This window comes from Pempheris klunzingeri, chromosome 10, assembly GCF_042242105.1.
Source record: "Pempheris klunzingeri isolate RE-2024b chromosome 10, fPemKlu1.hap1, whole genome shotgun sequence".
Taxonomy (NCBI): domain Eukaryota; kingdom Metazoa; phylum Chordata; class Actinopteri; order Acropomatiformes; family Pempheridae; genus Pempheris; species Pempheris klunzingeri.
This window is the reverse complement of record NC_092021.1, coordinates 24,362,246-24,379,487: the sequence shown is the minus strand read 5'-3', so window position 1 is coordinate 24,379,487 and position 17,242 is coordinate 24,362,246. Positions and strand designations below refer to the sequence as shown.

The 17,242-nt window shown below is 44.3% G+C and overlaps 1 protein-coding gene across 1 annotated transcript in view; it reads left to right on the top strand.

Moving 5' to 3' along the window:
• The first annotated feature begins 727 nt into the window (after nt 1-727).
• Nucleotides 728-17,242, top strand: part of sema5ba (sema domain, seven thrombospondin repeats (type 1 and type 1-like), transmembrane domain (TM) and short cytoplasmic domain, (semaphorin) 5Ba) — a 147,702-nt gene continuing 131,187 nt past the window's right edge. Inside the window, exon 1 of the mRNA XM_070837589.1 lies at nt 728-756. The gene's annotated coding sequence lies outside the window, so the exon portion shown is untranslated. The remainder of the gene's footprint in view (nt 757-17,242) is intronic.

Sequence of the window (17,242 nt, the reverse complement as noted above, 5' to 3'; positions counted from 1 at the left end):
AGTCCAGTTTGCCCAACAGGTGTAATTCCACAATATGAGGAAGCTGCTGAATAAATAAAGTGGCACAAATCACTTTTCTGAATGGAGTAAACGCTAAAATAGAATAGAATAGAACAGAATAGAATAGAATAGAACAGAACCATCACTCGTATGTTCACTGTGACTTTGGACAACAAAGCCAAGCAGCCTCCGGAGCGCAGAGATGCCTAGTGGAGTTGGGGGGCATTGCCAGGTTACAGACACACAGCAGGTACTGTGGAGTCCCAGACAACCGCACGCAGGGCAAACCTTTCCCACAGGCTTTGTCTCCCCCAGGTCCACGCCGCGGCCCACTCTCACCCACTGTCTGCTTTCTTTCTTTTTTTTTTTTTTGCAGTGGACGGATGAGCTGTTGCGACACTCCTCCAGCTCTCCGGGGGGTGTCCGTGCGTACTTCCTCCCTACTGCGCTTGCAAATCGACCACAGCCCGCCTCCACCTCCACCCCACCCCACCATCTCCCCCTTCCCCGTTCCCCCCCTCAGCCCGGTGGTATCGTCCGACGCTCAAGGAGAGAGAGAGGGGGAGAGAGAGAGAGAGAGGGAGAGAGAGAGAGCGCAATTGTTGGCCGCTCGGTCGCGCGCAGAGAGACGCACACAGCGGCTGAGGATCCACAGTAGAGCCCGTCTCTATTCTGTGTCTACTGCTCACAGTCTGGGTGTCTCCTCGGCTCTGCCTGGCTTCGTCACCAACTTGGGGAATACAAACACCTGCGAAGGTAAAAGGAAAATCACTTTTTCTTTCCTGTCTTTGGCAGAATAGCTGACATGACTGACACAAAAGCACTTTTTTAGGTGTGTTGAGCACCAATTTTCCAGCCTGCGCCCCGCTTCAGATCCGCTTTTACAGGCGAAACGGATGCTGCTCGACTTTGATTGAGGTGCTGGATTTTAATAATGGAGACAAAATCAGCACAATGACCTGCTCCAGCTAGAGTAACCTGCTTAGATATGATAATAACAATAAAAAAAAATCCTCCTCCATCACTAATGGATTGGCTTCTCGCAGGCTGGATTCAGCCATGCTGTGGGGTCCGTTTTTCCTCTGGACCGTTTTCTATCACAGCGGGGTTTGAGCAATGTGGCGTTTTATTCTAAATGTCAAATACTTTTCTGCGCTTTTTCCCACTTTGGCTGTGTCTGGCGACGTGATTTGTCCGTAGATAACGTGTGTTATTCAGAGCAGTTAGCAGCTCCTTTATGCCACGCCAGTTTTACTTTCCACTCACGTTTCATCCCAGGATCAGAGGAGCGTTTGTGGGCTGCAGGAGCAGCCTGTGCCTGCCACATTAGCACTGTCTCCAAACTTACTTTGTGCTGCACGCTGCCCTGCTGCCCCGAACCAGGAGGGATCGTGAACTTTATCTAAAATAACCATCAGGGGGGAAGTTCATGGTAATTGTTTTTAGGGAAAGTGGATTTTCCAGGTGTGGTGCGTCTCAATTACATCGTTTTCTCAAATTGTCTACATTCAAACGTGGTAGTTTTTGGTGTCAAATGAACCATCTTCTTGTCCTTTTTCCCAACTTTGCTCGTGCATTTAGCCCTAAGACTCAAAGACAGCCCATAATGACCTCATTGCTTATCAATTCCATTTAACAAATTGCCTTTTACGCGCGCACTGTGGAGCCTCCGCTCAGATCCCGAGTATTTTTCATCCTTTTATTCTCTCCAAATCCCAACAAACGTCCGTGAGACTAATTCAGCATGAAAAACACTCAGAATCAGCTCAGAAAGTCATTATTCATGAGCTTGTCACTTGGATGAATTGCTTCTCCATTTCACCCCGATACATACAGACACTCCAGATCTGTGCTGTTGTAAATTCTAAGGAGGGATGAAGTCCAGCAGAAAGCCTCCCGGAGTGGGGGTGTCGAACAAAGAAATCCAACATTATAAAACAGGACGCTTCCCTCTTGCATGTTGATTATTGTGAGGAGCATTGTCGGAGCGGGAGGCGGGCTGTGCTGCAGCAGGCCGACAGAGGGCAGTGTTGAGCGGCGCTGCGCAGCTGTGGGAACACCTTGCCAGGTGAAGTTTGCTGCATCATGTGCCACAAGTGAACACGGGGACAGGTTCTGCAGACGAGCTCTTCTGTGCGCCGGAGCAAAGGTGCAGCACTCATCCAAGCCCGGACAAACGAGAACACACAGGGACATTATACATTAATGGACTGCTGCTTATGTGTGGTTGTTTTTTTTTTTCTTCCCTTTGCTGCAGGTGATTAAATGTCAGGCGTTTATCTGCCAGTGGTTTACCAGGAACAGCTTTCACAGGCATTTAGCCCATAGCAGGCATTTTTCAAGGCTTAACCCATCACAGTCACTTAGCTAGATTCATCAAACACCTCATTCGATTGAAAGCTATTCTTCCACCACCAGCATCGGGGCTTTAGAAGCTTTTTTTTTTTTTTTTTTCAGAGCTGCACTCTTTTCTCATGTGTAATTTTATCGAGCCACAATGGTTCAGTGTCTTCAGCAACATCAATGAAGGACACTGTATTATTCATTAACACTTAAATGGCTCTTGGATGCAACCGAGCATGGCCGGTTTGAGTTTTGTAAGAGTGTCAGGTGACAATAAGTTTGTGTTGCAGCTCTTTATAAACCTCTTTGTCTCACGTCAAAATACACACAGACTAATATTTACATTGTCCAGAAATGATTTCATAATGGAATTAGCCATGCAGCGTGGTAAATGTTTCTATTCTTTAGTTTTATATTATTCATTATCCTCCCAGTAGATTAATGATTTCACACAGTCACAGCACAGAATCCTGTTTTATTCAGTCTGGTGTCGTATCTAAACAACCTAACGCCTCCAGTCCGGAATTCAAAACAGCGGTTGGCACAACTCTTGTTTTTATTTTGCCTATTCATCAACACGCGTGAAAGTCCCATATTTGCTCCATCTTATGATTGATATGCATATATTCTTACAGGTTTTGTCAGGCCAGCATGCTTGTCTTATGGATGATTAACGCTTTTCTTCTATCAAGAGCTGTTTTAGTATCCTGGGTCCGTCCTTTCAAATGGAAAACAGGTTTTCATCTTTGATGAACTTATGAGGGCTCTTGACAGGTCCTGGTGGGGGGAACCAGACCAGCAAAAGAGATCCGAAACAAAAACACAAACTGGATGGACGCCCCCCCTCCCCCCTCCCTTCAAAAACTCCTCTTAGACCACCTCTATGTTCACTTTCCCCTTCTTTCTATTTCTTTGTCTGTCCTCGGTGTTCTTGCAGTTACGATGTGTGATTATTTGTAGAGGTCTGTATCTTTGTGGCATCATCAATAATTAATTTTCATTAACAAATATGCTCGGTGTGGAGTAGACAGGCCAGCAGCCTCTTCATCAAATTTTTAATGATGCATATTTAAACTGTGCCGTGTGGATTATTCCTGTTGTCGAGCATTATTTGAGAGGGGACAAACGGTTATGAAAGTTTAATGTCTGGAGAACTTGATCTACCCTCTCCTCCATCTGATATTACCTCTCTGAGAAATGAAAATATGGTCTGACCTCCACGACCGTGCGAGTGTTGATGTGTGTGTCTGTCTAAAGAGATAACAGAAGGAAAAAGGCACCAAATGTGATTCAGTCTGGTCCGAGCTGGTCTCCGCTCACACAGTTACCCTTCAGGTATCTTCAGGTCTGTAAAACTAAAAAATACATTTCTAAAATAATCTGTCCCCCCAGAGTTAACAGACTGTTTTGTCATTTCAAAGTGCAGCTTTTCACCGACCAAATCCAAGGCGTAAAGTGGAAAGTGACAACTTCTATGGCGTGATATTTCTGCTGTTAGTCTGTCATTCAGCTGTTTGGCTTTTCGTGCACGTCAAGCCGGCACTCCAGGACATCTGTCTCCGCTCATAACCAGACCTCGGTTTATTTATGCACTGTAACGCCTCATGCTCTTTTCTGAATCCGAGCTCGAGAGGGGCCACGACAAAGATGCATTTCCACGCTTTAAAACCCAGGAAGGATTCTCTAAGAACTGCTGCGAGGCAGTGAGTGGCTAACTGAGACGTGCTCTGCCGACCGTTGATCTTGATTTTGCTCCCTTTTTACACTCCCTGAGCCTGGTATGTGAAAGTGAGGCGAAGAGATTGTAGACTTTTAAAGTGGCCTTCTTGAGCAGGATTCACATGGTAATTAGGTCAGGGCACACTGAGGAAAAACAAAGGCGTCCACATGCAGAGAGAGCAGAAAACATACCGCGGTTTTTGTTAAGACGTTTTCAAGGAGAGTGAAGAGACACGCAGAGAGATGCTTCCTTAAAGTGGCTTAAATATAATCAGAACACTGTGGAGTGTCTGTTCTCTGGTATGGAAATGTAACACCAGATTTGAAATGGCAGCTTCAGGCACGGTGACTTGTGTTGGCAGCCCTGCCTAAATGTTCTCTGTGGTCCGTGTACCCAGAATACAAACCTGTGCTGCTTTTTCACCTGAGTGTGATTGTGCTGACATTAATGTTCCATTCATACACCGAGCTCCTTCAGGCTTCTGGCCTGAATACTCCTCATTTTATTTGAGATGAAAAGTCCCCATAGCCATTTGACAACATGTGTGGAAACATGCAAATGCTGGCTGGATTTTTATTTCAGGTTGATGTGAGCACTCTGCAGCCAATATTTTTGTCTGCTTGACAGATACGCCTCGCTTCACTCCATCAGCACCCTAATCAGAATCAGCCTTTGACTTTACTTCACTCTTTTGTTCATGACGGAGAAGGCTTTGAGGGAGGATGTGTACTTGTGATAATCAGATGGTTTGAGCCGTCAGCAGAGGGAGGCCAGTAGTCTGCGTGGTGCAGTCTGAGCCGGTGGGTGGAAATGAATAATTCCACGATGTCTGTCTGGGTCCCCTCAGCCTCCCAGGATCTCATTGTTTCTGAATGCAGAGTGCACTTGGTGTGGCCTTCGCTCGCAGTGTCTGTCTGTTTGTAACCTGGCCTCTCTCTGCCTCAACACACAAGCTCTCTGTCTGTGAAATGTGATGCGGCCGCGGCGTCTCTGCACTCCGTCTGCAGCCCTGCTAATTAATGCTTGATGCGACCCAACAGTCTCAATTTGTCGCTGGAGCGTTATCGTCACTGTTTGCCCTCCCTTTTCCTGTCTTGTTATTACTGTACATTTACAAATGGGGTGAATAGAGATGAAAAGGGCAAGCAGTCTGTCACACAGAAAATAAGCCGGAGAGAAGAAACGTTCCACCCAATATTTATCACAGAGTTTAATGTAGTTCCTAAAAGATTATTTGATTAAGCAGTTAGTTCAGTTTATCAGATCAGTTCATCATTTAGGAAAATTATCATGCAGCAAAGTCAAACATTTGTTGTTTCCAGCTTCTTAACTGTGAGGATTTGCTGCTTTTCTCTGTTTTATATAATTGTAAATTGAATATCTTTGGCTTTGAACTGTCAGACAGAAGAAGCAATTTGAAAGAAAATCACCTTAGGAACTTGTGATGGACAGTTTATTTTCTATTATTATTTTCTATTTTCTGAGATTTCATAGACCGAATGGTTAACCAGTGAATAAAAAAACAAGCAATTGACAGTTGAATCAATAATGACAATAATGATATGTTGCAGCACAGGCTTAGTGAAACTGAACGCAACCCTCAAACTTGAGCACTGAGTGCTTGAAAATCCCCATGAGAGCATGCAGCTCGACTGCGTTTCTCGTCTGTTGGTCATTTGAAGGAGCTGTTTTCCTTACAGCGTCAAACTATTCAGTGTTTTCCTTCCTTTCACACATTGTCATTGTTATCCCTCCTGGGATAGATGAGGTGTGTGTGAGTGTGTGTTTTGTGCAAGCATGCGCTCATACGTGCATGTGCGCATGCGTGCATGTCTGAGCAATTTGATTTTTCTCTTTGTATGTGTGCGAAGCGGACGTGAAGGCATGTGCCTTTTCTCTCCCGTCCCTCCTCTGTTCAGCCCCGGCAAGGTCTGAGCAGGGTGAGAATAAAAGGGGCGCGAGAGGAGGAGAAAGTGCTCCCACAGTTGATTTGGCCATTGTGGGGGGAGGAACACTATTCCCATTGATGCTCTGGACGCATGGCTGAAACCCCCAGAAGCTTTAGGAAGGGAGCTTATTCAAGGGTTGATGTGACCCGGAGGACTGGGTTGGAAGATGGGTGTTGAGCCCATTGTGGGGACGGTGGGAACATTGTCCCTGCTCCGCTGCTTTAGTACCACTCTGAACCACTGGCTCTGTGAGCTGGATGGGCTCTCAGGTTGTCTGTTTTAGCTTTACAAGACACTGGAGAGGTCTCCTATGTTAGAGGTCTCATGAATGTTCAAAGCCCTCCTAGAGATCTGAGAAACACTCTGCCGAGGTCTCCCATCACAAAATATATTATGGTTTTCGCTCAAATTCAACTAGTTAGCGTAACTATCCTGTTACGAGAGTTGAGATTCTCTTGAATTTTGTAATGCTGTGAAATAGTTTTGTGTTGTGCGTCATAGTTGAGCGTGCTGCTGTCAGATTTTAATTTGTCATTTCCTTGACAAATGAAGCCACGAGATGTTGTTACATCACCACAAAAAGTCTCAGGTAGGAGGCCTGTGTTCTGGTTACATCTTTTATCCATGAATGCGGTCTTATCTTGTGTTGTCTCGGCTTAACCGGACTTGAACCGTAGAAGCGGCAGATCAGAAAACGCTCATAGGGGTCATGGTGTGTTGTAAAAATGCTGCACCCCGTCATACTTGTTAAATGTTTGGTATATATCTCTATAATGGACAGCGTGAAATTCCTGTGATGACATTCCCCAAGAGCTGCAAATGTGTTGTTAAGGATCCTCATCTAACCCTTTGCAAGGATTGTGAATTCTCTGCATTCCTCTAAAGTATGTCTGGGTTTCAGGTATTTTACTTTGAAAAGCATCATTGTGCACTTCTTTATGAAAGCCTCCTATTGGAATAAGGCTCATTTTTACCCCGCCGTGCCCTCTAAAATGGTTATATCTCTTCCAAATGGAGTCGCAGGGTCTGAGCTAAACTCTTTCCTTGAGACTGTGCTCAGTGAAGTAATAGGTTTGCAGTAAGCCCTCCAAACAAGACTTAGATTAGGGCACTTTGGCAGCGACTGTGGTGTTTATCACGCTATGTATTTACACACTGACAAGAAAGAAAGGGATTTTATAATATATTTTACCAATTTTTCTGTTGTGCTCAGGATTATTGTTATTTATTGTTTATTGAAAGAGGCTGTCGTTATTCAGTTTGTCATCTCAACAATATTAGCTCCTGATGTGAAGTTTTATTCGCACCGTTTCCGGTATCGATAGGTCGCGGCACTGGCTCATCAGAGAGCACGGCACATGCGTCTCTGCTGGTCAGCAGTCTGGTGTTTGTTAATGTGCCTGTTTGTTTGTTTGTTTGCATATCCATGTGTTTGTGTCCATGTGTGCATATGTGCGTCGGCCTCGGTTTCCATCTTTTGCAGTAATGGCCAGGAAATCAGCAGTTAGCGATCGCAGGCAGCTGCTCTCCACTTTCACTGTTACCCACAACCCTCCATACCCGTAGCACATGTAATTGGACAACCACATGTCAGGCTGTGATTTGCGGTATGAGCCTAATGATTTTGCAGGACTAAATATGATGAGAGAGATATGTCGTCACTTTATCAGGTGTTGGCTGGAAATGGAATGCGATGGATGAATTCACCGGAGAGCACACCGTGACTCCAGCGAGGAAACTCTCTCGGGCTCAAGCCAATCGCTGATTTTTCCATATTCTCCTGGACTCCTGATAGGATTCGTTTCAGCTCCTGTTATGCCCGACCCAGATGAATGTCCTCTGCACCCGGTCATACCTGAAACAAAAACATTACATTAAGGCTGGTCCATACGAGCTGAAAGCTTTTGTCATGATGAATCTTCTGATTTGTTTGTCTTGATGACAAGACAAAGATTATGAACGTCTTTGCTGAACTGTTGAACTTGCGGTTATGTGATTGTGATTGTGATGATCACTGGGATGTAAAATTGGGATCTTAGTAAATTAAGATGGGTAAAAGAATTACAGCGACAGAAATTGAATTATTTATGTTGTGCAGTTTTATTCTGCAGTATAAAAACCCCCCAAAGATCTGCCCATTGCCTTTGTCTTCTTGTATCTGTAAACACACAAATCTTTGGGAAATTTCACAGCAAATTCCTAACCAATATTTATTCTCCCTGATCTCATCTCGCTCCTGACACAAGAGCGTGACTGCTGTCCCATGTAGATGTCACCCTACAGTAAACCGCAGAGCAAGGATGCATCACAAATAGTCTGAACTACTGAGGAACACCACAGTGACGGGTCCAGTGACAGGTGTAGCGGCTGGAAAATGAAATGCACTGCAGTACACACACTCTGCTGCTGCTGTTTTTGTAGTTTCTGATGGTTCCTTTATGCTTTTGTCAAGCCTCTTATCTTTTCCTTGTTTCATTCTCTGTGAGAAATTTATCTTTCATAGAATCCATAACCTCTAAATGTTTTATGCTACACGTGTTAATATTCTTAATACCACCAAAGACTGACCTGCATCTTTTATAATTACATATCTCCTCAGCTACCTCACTGCATTCAACATATTCTATACCCTCATGGTGAAACACATTATCACACTGACTTGATAATGTCATCTTTCATGTGTCACTCACACTATGTTCTTTATTCCTCTCAAACCAAAATAATCACCAAGGACGATGTCTCCCACAATCTGCTTTCAACGCTGCTGCTCGGTATTCTCTGGAAAATCAGAGTTTATGTGTACAAGACATGGCATGGTTTTGAATCGAGGGATGAGTGACAAAGGGAAGCAATAACAGAGACCACATACTCTTTTGTGTGGCAGCTATAGGCCTATTTCACATTTCACATGCCAAAACATCTCAGCATTCTCACAGAGAATCAGACTGAGCTATTATTCAGTGCCTGTGTTTGATAGCTGTTTCTTATTTGACCGGGGTAGCAATTAGCACCTAGCTGTACTGCAACTTAACCAGCCAGACGTTCAGGAGAAATTATTCAACTCCATCTCTTGACCTTTTTGTTTGGCTCTTGCCAGGAATCTCTTGGTCTTAAGCCAACAGACAGACCGGAGTTTTTCTCCACCAAAGTGACTGATTTGTGATTCATGTTGCGTGTGAGCTGTAGGCTCATTTCTGGAGTTGAGGCTTGCAGGGGGATGGTGCTGCAGGAGAGGCTTTAATCAAGAGCTCATTAGTTAACTGGTGCTGAACATGGCGAGAACTTATACGGCCGCATGTCTTTGAAATGAGCTTAACAGCAAACACTACTGAGTGTGGACGCTTTAGAACAGGACCCCGGTCCTCATTTGATGTTTGACAGGAGGATCAGTTGCAGTGCACTATAAAAAGGTTGCTCTGTCTGTCACAAGTGACAAACCTGACAAAGAGGACTGAAACAAATGTTCAAGTCAACACAGTGGAACAAAGAGTATGATGCATATAAGCTTTTCATCCTCAAGCTTCAAATGTTGAACCGTAACGCATTGTTTGCGCCACGCCACCTCTACCGCTGAGCTTGGTCCGCACTTGGCTTTGGTTACTATGGCGATAGAAGTGGCTCTCGGCGGGGACAGGAGGGCCCGCTTCAGACCGAGGCGGGCAGAGAAAGAGAGGAGTGTGACAGTGATTAATGTCCTGGCAGAAACAGAGACAGTCGACTCTCAGGGCCCCGTTGTCACCATCAGAGCGTCGAGAAGCATGCCGACCCCCAACCAACACAGTGCCTCAGCAGCACGAGAACGAGATGAAGTTTAATCATAATCATCTGAATTATTTATTATACTAAAATCTATTACTTTTTTGAGTTGGTGGTTGAAAGCTGGAGTAAATTGAAATGTTGGATTAAACCAAGAGGGAAATGAGATTCACCTGTGTGTCTCCTAAAATCAATCCTCGCTATCTGGCTGATTAATGGGGAAACATTTGTCTCAGCATCCCCGTCTACCGCTCGCATCTCATTCCGAAACATCAAACAAGCCGAGGTGGCCTTTCCCAGGTGGCGTGGGGAGAGGGGCTAGTGGGCTACTGCTGAGAGTCGCATTGGCGCTCCGGTTACTCTGCAGCCTGTTAACAAGGAAGCAAAGTGATGGAAGACCAGAGGCCAAACGTCTGCATGATAGAGATAAGCAGCCAACCGTGTTTCCTCACCCCCCCCCACCACCACCACCACCACCAACAAGAAACACTTCATAAACACTACGTCTGGATATTTGGCCAGCAGGGTTTGGACTAATCACAGCTTACACTACATGCACCATACCATCACCTATTGCGTTACTTGGATAGTCTGCCTCTGTAATTGGACACACAACTGTACACACACCTTATTATCCCTTCTTATTGTGTATTAAAAAAACAACCTCAAAGCTGCATCACCTGTTCCTCTTTCATCTCCCCCACCTGGATCTCAAGGTCCATTAAAGCTCCTTTTGAGGATCTTGGTCCCTGCCTGGGTTTTCGCACTTCACTGCACTTTCCCTCCCCTGACCCTTTACTTCGCTGCTCCCCCATAACAGTGCAGCTGAAAGGAGCCTCTGTCGGGCTGCTGTAGTGCATAGTGTGAGCGGCGTGTACTGCAGTTAAAGCTCGTCCATGAAGCCTCTTCTCTTTCCTCTTTACTGACCTGTGCACTTGATGCTCCCACCCACCACCTTCAAACACTCTTCGCTCTCTGTGACTTGACCCGCCGCCCCTCCCGTCTCATGTCAATAGCAACGTGAAGGAGCTCAAAGCGCACAAACTATGCGATGCCGGTGTAAGACTTGGTAAAGACGTGATGAATGAGCTCCAGACACACACACATTCCTTTGTGTATTCACTCAGCTGCAGGAGGTAACATTACCTTGTCAGTTTTTCCACACCTGTCTGGCTTCTTCACCTGACCTCAATGGAATAAATGCGTGGGGGTGTTTTCGTGTTTCTGTTTGCAAAATGCTGAAGGACCACAGGTAGTTCCAACAGGAAGGAAAGCGGACCACTTTCCAGCCATGTGTAAATCAGCAGCTGGATGTTTGATGGCAGAGTAAATGTGTGCGCCCGCTCGCAGCAGATTGCTTCTGCTAGTCTTGGCCAGCGGCCCCATTCATCACCCACCACGCTAGCAGCTTTAGTCAAGCCCTTTTTAAAACCATGGCTGAAGTCCCGACCGTACAGTGTTTCTCCAAATGACAATTACATTAATGTTAAAAAAACAAAAATGTGGACACAGCATACTGTCATCACACGATCTAGACGTAGAGCTTCAGTCAGGAGATAACACGTGAGAATATGTGTTTTATGTTTGAGAAAGGATTCATCACTGAGCCGAACATAAGCATGTCAAAATGGATAAAAACTAGGAAGAACATCCACATTGTCCTTTTAAGATGAAAAGCTGTCAAAGATGAAAAGGGACTTTTACTGAAAGCTGCATTAAATGATTTGTTTTTACCACTCAGAGGCAGATGAACTCCAAAACAACTTTCTAAGTAATGGTGAACATGTTGGAGGCAGACTATTTACCCGTCCATCACACACGGGGCAGAATTAGCCTTTATTTCCTCCCATCTGATGAATATTAACTGTCCTCCTAGCTGTGCTTTGGTCTCCACCAACAACACCAAACAAATATTTGGCTGTTTAGCTGCTAAATGCTTCACTGTGTTCACCGGCTAGTCCCTAACTTTGTCTGTCTGCTGTTTGAGCTGTGCATGCAGGGTACAGTGGGCTTATCAGAGCTTGTTTGATGAAAACAGCTGCCTGCAGCTGCTGTAAACAAGGTTGTTGAGAGCACAAAGACCATGCAGCTATACAATGTGTGCTGCAAAACCAAAGCAGTGAGCTAAAAGTGGCTAAAAGGCTCCATAGAGTTAATAATAATTACTCACTTGCCACTACAAGAGACCCCTTTCACATTAAAATTAGTTATCTGGTCCATCTTTAGTATGGAAATATTGATTATTGCAGCTGTCATGTAATCCAGAAACAGTTACACAAGAGGGTTGTTGTATATTTAGATATCTTAAATGGAAAGAAACATACAAAAAGAGAGATGCTGTAGTTCCCACTGCAGTAATGTCCTAACATGTCTTTGCAGTCTCTTACTGAGCAACTGATTCAGTGTCCAGAAATGTGACCTGGTTTCTTTGCCTCCTCTGTTCACTAAATCCAATTTACATCTAACCCACAAGGCTTTATTTACCTCATTTACCAGCGCGGCAGTCATTTGGTCTGTTCGTAAACACCTGGCTCGATGAATGGCTTTATGATGAAAGAAAATAGAAGAATACTCACGTCACATCATTGCAAGACTGCTAGCAATTACCACGAGGTCAGACAGGCAGGTGTGTGTGTGTTATTTAGACTCATGCTCCTCTCTCATTTTCGGCGCTCTTGGTTTCGCTTCTCATTTTGGCTCCAGTGAATTATGACGCCCTCGGGGAGCGTAGAGAAGACAAAAGGAGAGAAGCACTCTTCTCACAGCTCTTTTGAATTGTTTTCCATTCTTTTTTTTTTTTTAATTCTTCTAGGTTGCAGACATGAGTACTGAAGGTTGTGGAGTTTGAAGACTTTGACTGAAGGTCAGGGGCTCTGACTGCAGGCTCGCACATCTCAAAGGCTGTTATTACAATCAGATGTCTCAGTTTAGGAGTGTAAGAGCCCTTTGCGACCCTTTTGTTCTCTTGTGTTGTATTTTAATCTGAAAGTAGCAAAAGCCACAGTTGAATTGCATGAAAATATCACAAATGTTGAAAGTACTGTGTTAGAATGATTTTCTTCACTCGATGTGGGCATTGTTTTGTGTGGGATTGACACTTCTGGTTATTATATACTTGTAAAGTATGTGGCCGCTCCAATGTTACACCTGTATGTGATTGCTGAACGTCTCAATCCAAAACCATGGGCCTCCGCCTCTGCGCCATAGGGAAGACTTTTATTTTGGAATCTGACCGCTGGGTTTGCTCCTAATCAGCCACAAGAGCGTTGGTGAGGTTGCCCCTCCCTCCATGCTGGCTGATGAGGTCTGGCCCACAGTTCTCCCACACCAATGTGGGCAAATCAGTTCTTCATGTAGAAACAGTGAACAGGGTTCCCCAAATGTGGAGGCATGTAACAGTTCAGAAGCACTGACAGTTCTCTTGTTTGGAGCTAAATTGACGCACCCTAAAGCAGATCAGAAGAATAAAAACGTGCGGGTGGAGCAGTGGAACTAGGACGTTGTTCCTCTTACAGCCACCTCTCTTAGCTTCAGTTCTGTTTTCACCCCCCTCCAACCGCTCTGACTGTGCATCTCCCTCAGTAACCCGCACCATCCACCTTCAATGCCACTTGCTGCTTCAACAGCGCGCCCCCGCTGGCACGACGCCCAGACACCCTTGGCGATTTACAAACCTGCGGTGATGGCGGGCTGTGCCCACGCGTCTTTGACTTTGCTGAAGATGTGCTCCTATTCATTAAGGCAGCACAGATGACAGAGTGCCACTTGTATTCTGCGGCGAGAGGGATAAACAAGACATAAAGCACGGGGCTGTTTTGGTCGGGGGACAGCCAATTTGTGGTTGTTAGACTGTGTTTAACTTCAGGTGTCCTCCCTCTGTCCCTCTCTTACTCTCTCTTGTCGCTCAGATTGCCTTTGTTTTGTGTTGCGATTTGTTTTTGCATCAGAAAAGTAACCTGCAGTGCAGCCGCTGTAAATGAGCGTTCTCCAGTGGCTGCATACTTCTGTGAGAGATTTATGTTAGCAGGGAGCTTTTGGTATGTCTTCAATTATTTGTTCTTTCATGAGTTGTGTGCCTTGGATTAGTTTCATCAAACACTAAAAATGATTTTTATCATCGTCAACAGCTAATGCATTTGGAATCATATGTAAGATCTGCTAGAGATGGAAGATTTAACATGTTGTTTTGCTTTTTAATTTCCATGAGTTCGCTCCGCTCTGCAGGTTTTTGCCAACACAACATAAAAGCCATTATGTTTGAGCACTTTGTTTACACAGGAATTTGCTTGTTCTATGAAGTCATGTGACCCTGTATGCCGCTTTTATGAGGTTTTCAGCGGATGTGCTGTCGTAACAATCCAGCTGCTTTCAGGCCAAACATTTCTACAGCACTTCCAAATAGGTTAGGTTTCAAAATGTGTAATTGTTTCATCCATAGAGGAAAAAAAGTAAAAGGATGCAAATGGTGGTTAAAGTTAGACAGCTGGAGTCTGGTCCCATTTTGAAGCTAGTGTCTGTTTCACTGCTTTTATATTTATATTTTATAATAGAAACAAGACACACTTCTTATTATTAAAGCTCAAACAATGACTGTTTTATTAGGTTTTTACAGAAACATATCACATCCATCTTTGTCTCAGAAGTGCTGTCGGTGCCCCATGAGAGGTGGTTGTTATTTAGCTGCTAACTAATCAATATTTTATATGTCAGAGTGCTGCTGAATTTTATAGCCCATTACAGGAGTAGTTACCCATTCAGCCTTAGTAACAACCAGTAACTCTGAGAGCAGATGCTGTTAAACCTAGTTTGAGATCAGTGTTGGACACCGTGGTGGTGACTTTGTGATGACTGAGCAGCGAAGCTCTCAGAGTGACCTCGCTGCTATGAAATATTCTGAAATGAAATGACCTGGCCTGGATCCAGCACAGTGGCCCTGCCTGTGCTGACAACAGCCATTTGATACTGAGGAGAGAGGACAGTACTCTCTGCTGGTACTGTATCCGTGTGTGTGTTTGAGTGTTTCTGACACTCCCTGTGATCTACCGTGGTGGCTCTGGCCTCCAGGGACACACAGACAGTTGGTTGGCACAGGAATTTGACGAAGACTAAGAGACCCAAACTACCTCGAGCTATCCTCCTCTTCCTCCAATGCCACTTCTGTGTTTTGCCTTTTCTTTCTTTCCGTGCCAAACTCACATGCACCACAGGTGGACGATTTCAAAGCCTACTGTAAACCCTGTGAGGCTACGAGAAAAGAATGGAGGAAATCGAAGATGTGGAAAACTGACAAGAGCGAAAAGCAATTTTTTTGGCGGGCGATAAAAGCATTGCTTTCCACTCAATCAGACATATCTGTAAGCTCTGCCGAGTGGATTGATGCAAAATACGTACTCTGTGGCTCATCTTTTGTGATGGATGCTTTGGCTGTGAAGCTTAAATGTACCTTGTTTGAGTTTTTTTTTATGTTTGAACAGCCACAATCGCAATAAACTACTGCTTTCTATGGGCTCTCTAGCTGACTGAGTTAAACCCATTTAAGGCTCACTGTTTTCCTATAAATGATTCACAACAATGCATTAATTGTGGTGCCTTTATCGAGATTAAGAGCACATCATGCTTGGTTACTTACTGGAATGGCACTTAATTCGATGGCTTCTGTCTCGTTTTTTAATTCAAAGGCCCCGAAAACACATTTTCTTTATCAGTTACTGACTAAGGGCTGCTGGGTGTTAAGTTAAATCATTGATATTCCCTAAAATCACAGATTTGTCTCAGACGGCTTTACTACCTGTACAACATATGAAGCCCTTTATCCCTCGACACTCGATTTAGATGATCAGTTGGTCAGTTTTTGATCCCAGCTGAAGAGTGGAAACTTTGAAGTAGGCATCAAATGACTGGTCAGATCAGTCGTCTTATCTAATTTAGTTACTCACTGATCAGCTAGTTCTTGATTTACATCAAACTCCAGATGTATAAATGAATAAAGTTTTGATTTAGACAATGATCTTATAAAGTTGAAGTGAACATTTGAGGAGAATTTGCCTCTTTGATACGGGTGCACTGGCGCACACGTGTTGAAGAAATTTAAATGATACTCGGCCTTTTTGCTTTCGATAAAAACTTTATGAAGAAGTGATGATTTTGCCGGAGATGAGAAGTTTTCTCTTGACCGTGGGATCGGTAGTTTAGCATTCATACATTGTTACCTGAAGGTTCAGTTTCCAGAGCCTCTAACCACGTCTCATGTTACTCACCGGTGGATACACTTCATTGTTATCTGCCAGAGTTGGAGCCATACTGGTAAAGATCTCACTGGTTTAAAGTGGAAGTGAAGTCTATCTAATAAAGGCAACAATAATCTTTAGAAGTGGAGGTTTTCAGGTGGTTTAATGTGTTAAGTTGCTGAGTTTATACCTTGTGTCCTCAGGAACCCAGAGCTGTTCTTTCAGGGGGCTCCTGGATGCTGCGCAGTGATGTGAAAGTGTTGCACTCAATAAATGTGTTGTTAAGTTTGGAATCAACATCGGAGAGGTCTCATTCATGCTAGATTTAATGCCCGCATGCTTTGATCTGCTGCTTTGAGAGGCCGACAGAAGACGGAAGCTTGGATCACGACTTTGATTGGGTTGTAGAGTTGTGCGTCTTTCTTCACTTGGCTGACGAAACCTGAATGAATTATATATCGCATGCAAACTGCCTCATGTTGACTTGTTCAGGCTCTTCAGAGGGCACCTGAAGTTTATTTAAGGTTTTGCCAGAAGTAAGCTTATTATGTTGCGCTGGGCCGAACATTTCTTCTGGGTGAGTTAGAAGTTGACTTCCAGACTGAGAATGCACACTGATACTCCTGCACATACAGATTCAGACAGTGTAGCACGCTTTAGTGCTTCCTTTTATTCCTCCCCTCAGGCCATGCTCTCTTTGAACCCAAATTAATAGCCTCCTTTACTGCGTCACATATAATTTGAACCTGTCTCTCCGTTCTGCAATTCAATCTTAATTGCTAAGTACTTCCATTTCAAGAGTTGTTAAGCAAACGGCACGTATGACGGATGAGTCTGCGGCAGTAAACACCAAATTACTTAATCAAATGCTCTCTCCAGCTTCGTGCTGCCTTTCAGAAAGTCAGGAACTCTTTGCTGTCGTCCCAGAAGAGGAGTTCGATAAAAGACAGGGGCATTGTAACCTGCCACTTTCTTTTCTTTAGTTATATCCTCACACCACAGTGATGAATGAGGGTTTCATTCCTGCACTTTAAAAGATGGATTGGAGCCTGCGTCCCAGCCCCCCATATGTTAAATGGTCTAATTCTCGCTGTCTCCTGCACCTCGTCTTGTCACATTTTCAGCATTTATCTCTGTCTTTTATTCTCTCCTATTTACTGTGTATCGTTCTTATCAACACGAGTTGCTTTTTAATTCCTGACATCTCCCAAACTGGAGCACTCTTGTGGCACTCTTTTCATGGATGT